The sequence below is a fragment of the Octopus bimaculoides genome, chromosome 20, assembly GCF_001194135.2.
Source record: "Octopus bimaculoides isolate UCB-OBI-ISO-001 chromosome 20, ASM119413v2, whole genome shotgun sequence".
NCBI classification, from domain to species: domain Eukaryota; kingdom Metazoa; phylum Mollusca; class Cephalopoda; order Octopoda; family Octopodidae; genus Octopus; species Octopus bimaculoides.
Genome location: NC_069000.1, coordinates 2,596,550 through 2,610,628, shown reverse-complemented (window position 1 = coordinate 2,610,628; position 14,079 = coordinate 2,596,550).

Here is a 14,079-nt window from a genome sequence, read left to right as displayed (position 1 = left end):
ATATTTAGCTGAAGATCAGAATAGAGTATTTTACTCTTAACTGTGAAACAATTGTACTAAATTAACTAAAGGCATGTGTTTTTTACTCTTCTCTACTGTTTTTTGTTCTGTGTGTATCAAAAATATCGCTATCAATCTGGAGTAATAATTTGTAGTTTTGAAATCAGTAGTTCTTTGACTGCTATTTCTGAATTCTCAGTATGTTGGAGAAGCAGGTTACTGTCAATCCCTATATATTTATGATTATAAATTTTTTACCGAAGAAGGTTTTTTCATACTGAGCTACCCGGCAAAATTGTTGATTATTAATTTTATTACTAATTGACGATTCCCTGCCCTGCATATCTATACATATATATATATATATGTATGTGTATGTATGTATGTATGTATGTATGTATGAGAGAGAGAGAAAATGAAAGGGGAGGGCAGACGCTGAAAAATCTTAAATACATTTAGGAGTTTCATGGTATATGTTTAATATCTTAATCGGCTTTTATATATATATATATATATATATAGTAGTTAGATAGGTAGATAGATGTATAAATAATGAATAGGGAGAATTATACTCCGTATATACCACAACTATTTACTGCTCGAAGTTAATTGGGCTATTGCAATATATATATGTATATATATATATATATGTATATATATTATTGGAGGCGCGCGGCTTAGTGGTTAGAGAATTCGACTCACGATCGTAAGTTTTATTCCCGTCTACGCGTTGTGTCCTTGAGCAAGACACTTTATTTCACGTTGCTCCAATTCATTCAGCTGACAAAAATGAGGAATGCCTTTATTTCAAAGGGCCAGCCTTGTCACACGCTGTATCTCCCTGAGAAATACGTGAACGGTATACGTTTCCATGGAGTGCTCAGCCACATTCACGTTAATTTCACGAAAAAGTTGCTCCGTTGATCTTATCAGCTGAAATCCTCGTCGTCGTAACCGACGGAGTGCTCCTGTATAAGTATATATGTATGTACTACATACATTGACATACTTGAGAAATAGACATATATATATACTTGTGTATAGGTAGAATCATTATGTCAATATTGATAAAACCTACATACACTGACACACACACACGATTCGTTCTGTACACCGATGAATGGAAGTGATTTCCGTGCAAATCCTCTCAATTATATTGTACACTAATGGAAAGAGAAAAACCTTTTCCCTCGTTTCTAATATCATCTTTTCAGTCTCCTTTTATATACAGTAATTAATTTTCGTTTATAGCTAGCAGATATATATTATTCTCTTTATATTGAAAATAATTATTCGTTTTGAATAAAAAGTTTTAACACTACATTCCCAAAGTCCCGAACTCCACCACGTCTTCCAGTCTACCTGAGTGCAGATTGCTCTACATCTAAACAAATGAGTGTTTATACCATGTTTACGACGCATAATTACTACGTCAGCAGAAATATATGTGGAACGATGCCTAGAGATAGATCATCGCTTACACTTTCACTATTGTCGGATGCGTTCTCGTTGTTAGAGAAAGCAAACTTCCGCTAAACGAAACGTTTCCATTATCCGATATTGATATTTAAACCATTACGTGGTCTTGTTTTGAATATGAAGCTACTATTCGTAGTATTTCCGGTTCCCTTCAGCATTAGTATGTGCACGGATGATCCGCGGGTCAAAGTTTGTGTTGTGCATCGAATATCAACGCAAATGAATCTAACTTTGGATAGAATATCAACAAAAAATGCTGTATCTTAGAAGCTCTAGCGGAGAAGTGCAGAATATTCCTTATATTAATTATATTAATTATCATTATTGATAAATAATTATCATTATTGATAAATAGTTTGTGTTGCTGTTGTAGATTTTTCTGCTGCTATCAATATTTTGCGAACATTGGATTCAGAGCAAGTTCGACCTTAACCAATGTGTCCTCAAAGTTATTAGATTTTGCTGTTATATCTAGCACATCAGGAAACCATGTAATGGCTGTCACAGTAAGACGTTTTCATGTTGCTTCTTGTTTTACTTCCGGACATATGTATGTATATATAAACACACACATATATATATATATATACGCACGCACACACACACACATATGTATATATACATACATACAGACATTATATATATATATATATATATATATATATATATATATATATATATATATATATATACTCTTTTACTTATTTCAGTCATTTGAGTGCGGCCATGCCGGAGCACCGCCATTAGTCGAGCAAATCGACCCCAGGACTTATAGCGATACCTCTACATTTGTTTAAGTATCATGAAAACTGAAATATCCCTACAAGTGTCTGTGAAATTTAATATAGTATCGGCTTATCGTCATTGTATTATTTTTTAAATGAAAAATAAATTAATATCATTGTGTATTATATTTCCATGTATTAAGTTTTGTTTTCTCATAATTTTTTAGAATAGTGTTGATATTTCTTGTCGCTATTGTTACAATAATGTGCTAATTAAATTTGATTATTTGTATTTTATTCTTTATTTAAAACGCTCTCGTCTTCTCTTCCTGTAGTGTTTATGCGACTAGGCTTTTGTAATTATACTCTGGCAATTTTCATTCCATTTTAGTGGGCACTGTGGTCGAAACAACGTTCTCCACACATTTCGTAACTCAGCATCTTTGTAAATATAATACGAAAGTATGTTTTAAAATGTGAACATACAGTGCTGATATTTCAAATGGTTTGAAATTCATTAGCAAAATTGCTCATATATACACACTCGAGAGTGCTCACATTATACATATATCCATAAATAAAGAAATTATATATCCACCAATTATATATCAATTATCTGATAAAACCGCCTCCCCTGAAGAGAGAAGCGGTGTCATCCGATAATGGATATAAGTAACTATTGTTTTTTAGGACTACCAAGGCCCCAGAAACACGTGTTGGGCTCTTAAAACTAGTCATTTTATCTCCTGATATCATTTATAATCTGTAAGTTGAACTCAATTATATTCATACACATGTACATTTTTTCTATTAACTGTATTTATTATTCTGCCTAAATTGCTTTTCATTACATTTACTTATCAAGCCAACGTTTTCAACAGTCATAAGTAACCCAGTTTTAGTCATCGATCGCAGAGGCCCCGAAATGTGTCATAGGGACAGCTCCAACTCCATTTCCGATTAAAAGTTAAGGGGAAACTTTACAAAAACCTCTCACACGCAGAAGTACATCTGTGTATTCTGGTTCTTTAATATAAATTCGAATCAAGGGCGGCATGCTTGCGGAATAGTTAGCAGGCCGGGCGTAATGCTCAGCGGCATTTCGTCCGTTTATACGTTCTAAGTTCGAATTCTGAAGCGATCGACTTCGTCTTTTATCCTTGTGGGGTAGATAAAGTAAGTATCAATCGACTTACTCCATGCCCGAAATTGCTGGCCTTGTGCCCAAATTTGAAACCAATATCAATTTGAATTATTCATTTGGCCCACTATTTCGTTGAATGAACATAATGTATCTGCACACGCATTGTGCATACAACGTGAAACTAAAGAGATTTACAACGCTTATGTGGAGTAAAATATTGACTCAAGATTGTGGTTTGCCATAAAATACTTTATACATTGCCTTGCAAAATACAGTAAATCATGAGAGGAAACCTGAGAGAAGTGATGAGTTATTGCTCTATAATTAATCAAAAGGAGAATTTGTGCATTGTTGATTTAGTCTCTTGACGTAAGAATTGGAAATCTAAATTTTTAATATCTCACCCTTCAATAAAGAACATGAAAAATAAGAAATGAACTGTCAAAAGAGAAAAGCATTAATGCCTGGCAAATCCGCATAGTGCGATTAGAAAACAAATGGCTTACATTCCGCAGAACTGCTGGAGATCTCTCTCGCTCTCTCTCTTTCTCTCACACGCAGCTAGACACAAATATGGAGAGCTATAGAGAGATACATAGCTATGGAGATAGCAATCGAAATAAGGACAGATAGTGGTTTTTAGAGACAGTAAAGAAAGGAATATGCGACTTGCGGGTGTCTATACTGCATATATATATTGCCATGTATTAGATCACATATTTTAGCTATAATTTATCAAGCATCATAGTATATTTCATTTATTGATGACTTCACTATCAAATGTAGTCTCATGTAGCTTTTTGGTAATAATCTTTTCTATCCAATACATAATTTCCTCCCAAGGATTCATATCAGATGTTTTTTTTGCTTTTTTTTTGTTTTTGTTTCTTTTTTTTGCTTTCATGCAAACAACGTTCAATTGTTTTCTGTATTTGCATCTATATTTATCTGAAAATCTTATTTGCTTCAAAATTTCAAAAACGTATTTTCGCTTCTCCCATTTTCCCCTCCAAATGGTGGTTTCTTATTTTACTTTATCTTGGTTTTAAGTTACAATAATGGTCATATACACACTATGGATAATAGCATGACGTTTCTTTTTATATCCTACAACGTGAAGCTATTTTTCAATGTATTTCTTTCAGCATATGACTGAACATTATAGGCGTCAATATTGGTAAATATTTTTTATTGCACTCTTTTCTGTGTACATCCAAATTATTACAGGTATTCATATAGATATTTAAATTTGCATCCGTTTCTATAAAAAAAATAAATGCAACATTTGCCTGAAATGCTACGATCAACTTTTTAAAACTGTAATACATACACCCATACGATCGCTCTTGTGCGTAAGCTTGCATACGTACACACATAAGCATACCCGCTCACATCGTATATAATTTTGTACGATAGAAGCAGAATATCCCGTGAGCAGAGACCTTTGATCGTTAAGCCACAACCACTACAAGGTACGTTTAGAACAACGATGTCTCCTCCGCTATCACAACTTTATACAGCAGAGTCCTTTCCGATAGATTATCATTTGATTCAAGACTAGTTTTTCATGCGTATGCATTGTTAAACCAAGAAATCATCGAATTTAAATGACAATATTTGTCTTCGGAAAATGTCCGCAGAAGGAAATCAAAGACTTTTATTTACGAAACAAAACAAATGCCATCTCAGTAAATATTGGTATTGTGGTAGTGAGTCGGTAGAATCGTTATTACACCGGACAAAATGCTTAGCTGTATTTCGTTCATTTTTACTTTCTGAGTTCAAATTCCGCTACAGTCGACTTTACTTTCATATTTTCGGGGTCGATAATAGATGCTCCCTTGATCACTGTTGATTGGGTGGGGGGGTCTTGCAATCGACATGTCTGCATGCTGTTATATAAAGTGATAGGATAGCCTGCACTTTAAGAAAATTCCAAAATGTCCTTCAAAGATGCCAACCAAGTAGCAAAACTGCACCATGTGGAAGCTCTTCATGGCTGATGGCCAAGAGATATTTTCAAACGTGGAATCTTTTGTCGATTTGCAGTTGGAAAATCAGAACATGTCATGAAGCACAGGTTACATACAATTACGAAGGAAGCTTGTATGCATAATCCTTCAAAAGTACTGAGAGAAAACTATTGCCCCTTATGTATAGACGTGTGGTTTTCTGCTACTACACCGACATCAAATTTCGATTAACGCACAAAAAGAGAGACTCTTGGTGTGCTTCTTGACAAAATTATGTGCAATATTTGTTAGAAAAACTATATAATGAAACCTGACCATTTGTCATAAATTGAAGTTGCATGTTTAAATTGGTAAGAAAGATGTTTACAAAGAGAAAGGTGCTATGCCGAGAATAACGACGTCCACTGTGAGTGTGTATATGTGTGTGGGGGGAGTGATTGAGGGAGAGAGAGAGAGAGAAGGCGCGTGGCTCAGTGGATAGAGCATTCGGATAACGTTCATAAGGTCATGAGCTCAATTCACAGCAACGCGTTGTGACCCTGAGCAAGACACCTTATTTCACGTTGCTCTAGTCCACTCCGCTGTATTTCAAAGGGCCAGACTTGTCACCGTGTCACGCTGAATCTCCCCGAGGACAGCGTGAAGAGTACCGATGTCTGTGGAATAATCAGCCACTTGCACGTCAATTCAATGAGCAAGCTGTTCCGTTGATCGTATCAGCTGGGACCCTAGTCGTTGTAGTGCCTATATATATATATATATATATACATGTATATTAGCCATGACCACACACACACACACACACACACACACACACACACACACACACACACACACGCACGCACACACACACACACGCTTATTTATTGTAGAGTACGTACATTTAATCGGAGAACGCTATGTGCTATTACTGAAGTGTCGAGATATCAAAGAAATCTTATTCTCAAATGCTACAATGAAATGGCATCGAAAATGACAATAGCTTATCGTTTGCAGTAGCGCTATGAATATAGCATAAGAGGTCTTCTGTTGTCTTGTTTGATGATAACATTAGACGTGCAACAAATGTGAAAGGTTAATTCTAAACAGGTTTGTTTCATCTTGCAAGTACGCTCATTGAATTGATTGATTAATATAATTGTGTATTCATTAAATATAACGAATTTGGCTTCATAAGATGCAGTACGCGTTGGCGATGAAAGTTTGTTAATATTTTTAATATTATTCTGAAAATTGTTAAATGCGGAATAAACTTTTGATATTTTCGTTATATATTGACGTGACAGCAGGCAATTTGTAGTGTCCTTATAAATAACTCCGTTTTCTGGCTTTTTGTAAAGTTTCTTAGAAACACGTATTTAATACGTATATTCATACTCGTGTGTATACACACCGACCATTCAAGCACGCATATATACTATTTTGAAGTATCTCAATAGATATAGTTGATGTCGGAATAGAGCGTCTTCTTAATCAAATACTAAAGATCAGTTCCAAGTAATAGAGACATGTAAGTAGATATGTATAGGGATAGAATGAAATAATCGTTTCAGACAACACTTTGATGAGAGGTTATCTGATACTGTTCAACATTGGTAAATACGCAAACCTCACAAAACATCTATACACGACGACACACGAAACGACAGAAGAAATAACATGCACAGAAACGAGGATGGAAGAGAAGGAGGAGAAAGAATAAATAAGAAAACGAAAGAAAATCCTTCTCTTTAACAAACACACGATAGAAAGTCTTTTAACAGTCGTTAAGAAGTGGTTTAATCTTCCTAATGGAATCTCACTTTCAGATCATGTCATGAGACAAGTACCACACACGTACTAGTATCATAACAGTTATGTATTGCTATTGATAATGACCAATAAATTCACTGAATAAATAAGTGAAACGCTTTAAAAGGAATGCGCAAGTGTTGTTTACGAAAATTAATTTCTGTATGGCGCAAGATATATATTGAATCAACGAAATGATACGACAAATACAGCAGCCTGGAACAATGCTGACTGAGAACTTAAGTGAGAATAGAGTAGCGGTATAAAACTGGATAGCCAAGACGCACGTCGTTAAAAAGTTTTAATTCTCACACACAGATTTATAAAGCCGTGCCCGTGTTCGGATAGTTAAGAAAAAGAAATGTAGGTCTTTATATCCATATATATTTTAGACAATTTCTAATATTATTTCCGTATGTTCACGATCGAGATATGAAAGTAAAGAAATAAACCTTTTTTTTTTATGACCGCATGAATGAATTTTGGACTTATTGTCGTTACAGAACAAATGAGAGTGTGACTCAAGGAATGTGTTAGATTATATGTTTACTCAGCGATGACTGAATGAATATTCAAAAGAAATGCTTAAACATTTATGAAGTTGAATAGATAACGAGAGTTTAACAGACGTTTCAATCACAGGCTGCAAACGTTTCCATCAGTTTCGTATAATATATTACATTATTACTATATACTTTCGCATATTATCACCATTTCTTCAGGTATTAGCTATAAATATAATAATAACTATAACGATGCAAACCAAATGATTATATATATATATATATATAGTAATAATATTAGGGGATAAAAAAATTATTCCAAACCTTACAGGCAAAAATCGATATAATATTATACCGGGTTTCCTAACATATAATATATATGTATGTATAACTAATTCAGAGACGAACCACTACTCTACAACTCAGAACCCGTCCAAATCCATGCTGTGAGGCATCTACCATCTTAATATATCTAAGATTTTAATCTCAAAATTTAAATTAAATATTATATTATATAAATAAATCATATAAATAAATCATAGAAATATAAATTTTAAAAAATTTAAATGTCAAATTTATAAATTGGACAGTAAAAAATTCATAATATTATTTAAGTAATATATAACTTTCGTATTTGGTATAGTTATTATTCTGCGTAAATCTGAGAGTTTAAAGTATTTTAGTATTATTAATCTTCAATAAACTTTTTATTTTAGGTAGATTTTCTTTTTCGATATTTTCGATTATTTTTATATTATAATATATATGAGAGAGCGAGAAAGAAAGAGTGAAAGATAGAAAAGAGAAAGAGGTTAGAATTTTTTAAACATTTTAAAAAATTAGTCACTCGTCAGTGTAAAGTTTTAACAGTTTGCTGTATTCATTCGCTGTAAATGAGAAAAACAATTAAGGTATTATTATTATTATATCATACAATAAATTAAGTGGCAATGATATAAGTGTACCTATAAGAATCATTAATCTTTACATCGCCCAACAACGTAAAGGCTTAATGCTACTTGTGGAATGATTACATCTTCAAATGAAATTTTCACCATTAAGTTTGATCATACAGTCTCTCGATAATATCAACATCAGCGTTCCCTAACTTCGATGTACTACTCTTAATATATATCATCATTGGGAGCATCACCATTTCTCCTAATCTCATTTACACGATCATTACATTTAAATGCTTCAACTTCCACGCTTCTAATTTTATCAGCAGGAAACAATGCTCTAATGCTATTGCTCGTAATGAGATGACAGTTGTGTCCAGATTACGTCACAAAGTTTGCAATTTCCGGTTCTGAAGCATTATCATCTCTTACAAGGCCTTAATAATAGAGATGAGATTCTGTTCATTGATGGTACGTGTATAATCAAGGGTACACCAATTTGACTTTATGTTAATACACGTAGCCTTTGTAATCTATTAGAAAGAGGAATAATGTGATAGTTAAGTAAGAGTCAGCGCAAAAATGATTCCAGTATTACTCTATGAAAGCAGCATGTCTTTAAATGCAAGTTAATTGCAGTCGGTGTGCATTATACAGTTCCATTTGATAGCAGGTATTATAGCGTTATCTTATAAGCAATGCATCCCATCATATTTCAAGAGCATATTATGTGATCCTGAAATTCTTGCATGTTGACATAACAAAACCTTTGGTACATCTCTTGGAGGCAAAAATGTATAAATTAAATAAATACTAAACAAGAAATTATGAATTACTATCAGCGTCAACCGAGTCTATTAACATGGATACGTTCCTTTTGTACGGAACTTCCTGGTTAAAATATCGGCATCACGAATGCGGATTTTGTTAAAGGTAATTTTACTGAATAAATTAAAGGTAGTTATGGAGCTAATTGCTTATATTACCTGAAACGCGGTCATCTTGATTCAGTTTGCAGTCGTGTGAAGTAATCATGTCACAACGGTCATCATTGTATAGAATCAGGAATAGTTTTTACAACGTAGGGTGCTTCCACGTGATAATAATATCTCCCACTGTTAAAATTATTGCTCCGAGCATTCTTTATTCCGGATGCACTAACAACATGCACAGCAGAGTTGATTAATATCATGCTATTTATATTTATTCAATGTCACACACACCTAAGGTCATCCAAATAATTTGATGTAACCAGGATATGACATCAAATCGAACGATTCTCGTGAACAAATATTGACCTCAGAAAGTAATAAATTACGATGTTGCTCCTGAGATATTGCTTTCAATCATTAAGTAAATAAAGAGTTTCAGAAATTAATCGAACCATTTCTGTTTGATACTGAAATTTCGAAATTTTCGAGATACTTTATTTTCATATCGTCATCGTTTAGTTTCACTTGTCACTAATTACATTAACATCTAAGTAGATTGAATGCATTCATTTATGTAGTAAAATTGCCCCATAATGAAACTTGTCATATATTTACATATCTTAAGAATGTTTAATACTGATCGATCTCATTACAAATAAAATTTCCTAGAACGCTGTAAAACCTTTTTTTTTAAATATCCATGAAATTTTGAAGAAAGACCTTATTTAGATCACTAGGAAAAAAAAACGTTTTTCTCTGAGAAGCAGAGACCGTTTCAGGCATATTGGTATTAAAGCAATAACTATTCCTCTTCCCACAACTATTCAGGACGTTCTCGTTCGAATAATCGTATCCCCTTCTTGTATACTTTGAAAAAAAAAAGGTCTTTTCTCCATTAAATTCAAACATTTTCTGTTGTTGAATGAAAGTCAAAATTGTCGAAATTCGACGTCAATGAGTAGAAAGTACTACGAGATTCTCAATGCGAAACCTCCCACTTCTGGAACAATCCATTACTCATCATTTGAATGCAGGGTTGCATACTAACTAGATCATACCATTTCAGCATTTATTAATGACTCCCTCATATACCTTTGCACCATCAGATCTGTTGCGCTTCAGTATTCGGATTTTTATTTGAAACTGTATCTCCTACTATTACTGCACATACGAGTAGCTACATTCAATGAAGTACTGAACTGATACTTTTCATCATTCTCTCCTAAGTTTTATTGATATCCAACCAAGACAGCGCTTTTTATATAAGCACTGTCACAATGAGAACATCTTAAATATTCTTCAATATGGTCAGGGTGATCTTCTGGCCGTCAGCAACTTAAAGACACTGGCACGACACATATCAGGAAAACGTTGACTTACCAACAACACAGAATCGTAAAAGTGACTACAAATGTTAGAACTTATTCACAGCCAATTTTCTACCTAGCAATTACCCATTACCGGTTTGACAGCTAAATGAGTAGACATTAGACCGCTTTATTCACTAACCCGCAACAAAGCTTATGTATGAAAAGCCTTGAAGGAGTTCTCTGACACCTAGGTTTTTATTTCTGCTACACATAGAGACATCATCAGCCGTGTCAAAAACCTGACTGGCATGAAGTACAAAATATACGCACACAACCGCTATTTACAGATGCTCTCGACCTCTCTCCAGCTGGCTCCTGTGGTCACTATAGCTAACTATTCAACTCGACCTTGCAAGATAGTTTTGCTTTTATTTTTGCTCCCTTTCTACTCAAGTATCTACGATACTCTTGTCCCTTTTCTTCAATCATTTTGTGTCCCCTCAAACTATATTAACTACGTGTATTTCTGCATTTCGTAGAATGACAGTCCTAACACATTCTAATTCTTGCGCTGCTGTAGACATTAAACTTTTCTTTGTACGAACAATAATTGTATAAATTTCATTAATCTCCAGACATCAAGGGAGTTTGTAGCGATATTTTTCAATTGAAGATCCCTTCTACTCTGTCTATGTGTCTGGTGCATGTATAGAATGACTAAATCTCAGCAATTTGTCTTCATTAGTTTGGTCATTTTAAGGATATTAAAACCGATCAAAATCCACCAAGGAAAGGATGCAAACATGTTTTCTGTCACACATGGCCCAGCGATTCTAGAAAATTTTTGTTCGTTCGTTAATGACGAACTTTAAATCTCCAAAGTTTTGAGATATTTGCTTGTATTTTATTAAAACAAATGACCTCTAACTGATGAGCGTTAAAGAAATTTCCTTAATATCAGTTGTACATGTATTTCACAGAAATAAATTTGGTATTTCCTGTGAGTCTTCTCGTTCATCATCACCCTTCAATTTATTTGTTGAACATTTCACTGCGATAGACGACAAACAAGTGTCCTCCTATGTGGAACCATTCAATATAGAGATTGCGTCAGTTTCTATTTCTGTAAGTTTAATATATATTTAATGTAAATCCTAAAAGCTTAGAATATCAATTACTTTGTACTAAAAAGATCCAGCTCTAGATAAATGGCATTTTTATACTTTACCAGCATTAAGGGCTCTTTATAACTAACACAAAATTTAACCGAATAAAGTCATAAAGCTATTAATTTCCTTTACTAATGAAAATAGATAGACAAATAGATGGATACACACAGACAGACAGACCGACAGAAATAGATAGATACAGACAGACAGACCGACATAGATAGATAGATAAAGACAGACAGACCGACATAGATAGATAGATAAAGACAGACAGACCGACATAGATAGATAGATAAAGACAGACAGACCGACATAGATAGATAGATAAAGACAGACAGACCGACATAGATAGATAGATAAAGACAGACAGACCGACATAGATAGATAGATAAAGACAGACAGACCGACATAGATAGATAGATAGATAGATAGATAGATAGGCGGATGCCGGACGGACGGATTGATAGATAGAGAGAGGGGAAGAGAGAGAGGGGAAGAGAGAGAGGGGAAGAGAGAGAGAGGGGAAGAGAGAGAGAGGGGAAGAGAGAGAGGGGGGAAGAGAGAGAGGGGAAGAGAGAGAGGGGAAAAGAGAGAGGGGAAGAGAGAGAGGGGAAAAGAGAGAGATATAACTAGATGAATTCCGGTGAGATGATTGTGTCCCTTGTCAGGGGGCGAAAATAGCCAATCAGTCATTATTTAATTTTTTATGCGCCAGTTGTCTCTGTAATTGCCTGTTTTATAAACACAATCTTATTCAACTCTCTCTCTCTGTTTCCCTCACTCTTTTTTCTCCCTTGTGTATGTGCGCGTGTGCGTGTCTTTTTCTCTGTGGTTTTCTGTGTGTGAGTCTTTTTCTGTGGTTTTCTGTGTGTGAGTACATAGAATCTTATGTACGTTTGTGTATGCGAATGGACTTACTCAGGAGAACATCTTCCCAATATCAACCGCGATAGTAGTAATACTATAATTTCAGCGACAAAATACGACACAGTCTAAAACCTTTGTGCAGTAGTGGTCTATATTTTAGAGATGAGGAATTCTGTACATTATTTACAATGGACGGATATGTGTCCTCACCTGGTTTGTTGTTGCCACAACGTTTCGGCTGATTTACTCTCCAGCATTCATCAGGTATCCTGCTGGAATTTTGAACCCAAGCCTGGGTTTCATTCCCAAGGTATTTTTTGCTAATGTTACTATGATTATTATTATTATTTTATTATCATTATCTTATGACATTTACTTTGTATTAAATTACACTTATTTTTGTGCTTTTACTTAAGTTTTCTATATGTGACAGTGGATTTTCATCGATGAGTTCATGAAACTTGGTTCTTTTCCCAAAAACTATATATATATATATATATATATATATATATATATATATATATATATATATGCATGCCTGTATGTATGTATTTATCGATGTAACAATAAGGTCCCTTGATAGCACAGTAGCGAAAACGAGTGTATCGGCGTTTGTAGGATTTAAGTTCGATTCACGGGTTCAATGACATGTTTTCTAAAATAAGTCATCTAATTTCCTGCTGCAAGAGGGACCTAATTTCTACCCGTATCAATATCTCTCCACTGATTATCCACTTGATCATTGGGTAGTCGTTTATTTACATCCGAAATGCACTGAAAATTCACCTTCCTTCATAAACCTATCTCATTGAAATGACATTTTCATACTCTAACTAGATCTTGTAAGTTAACACTATGTTGTAACAATTTCGATTCACATCTACGCAAAGTTGAATATATGTGAGCCGATAGCTAATGTAAGCCCACATATAATTACATGTCCATGTAAGTGTGAATGTGAGCAGTTTTCACTATTGCACCAAATGTGTGGTATATAATATGTCTGTCAGAAGTCAATATAAATAAATAATTTCAATGTAACGCTTTTCGTTTTTGTTTGTTGACAGTTGTTCGCCGAATAAATCACATTATCTTCAACGAGACAGCTAAATACTTATTAAATTTTGAATGTTAATTTCCTTGTTGTACATTCTAATACATACGTATCCATGATTATGTAATATATATACATAAAGTAGACGTAATGTATGTATATTTGTATGTGTGCGAGCACGTCTGTATATATTATATATGTGTATATATATATATATATATATATATATATAT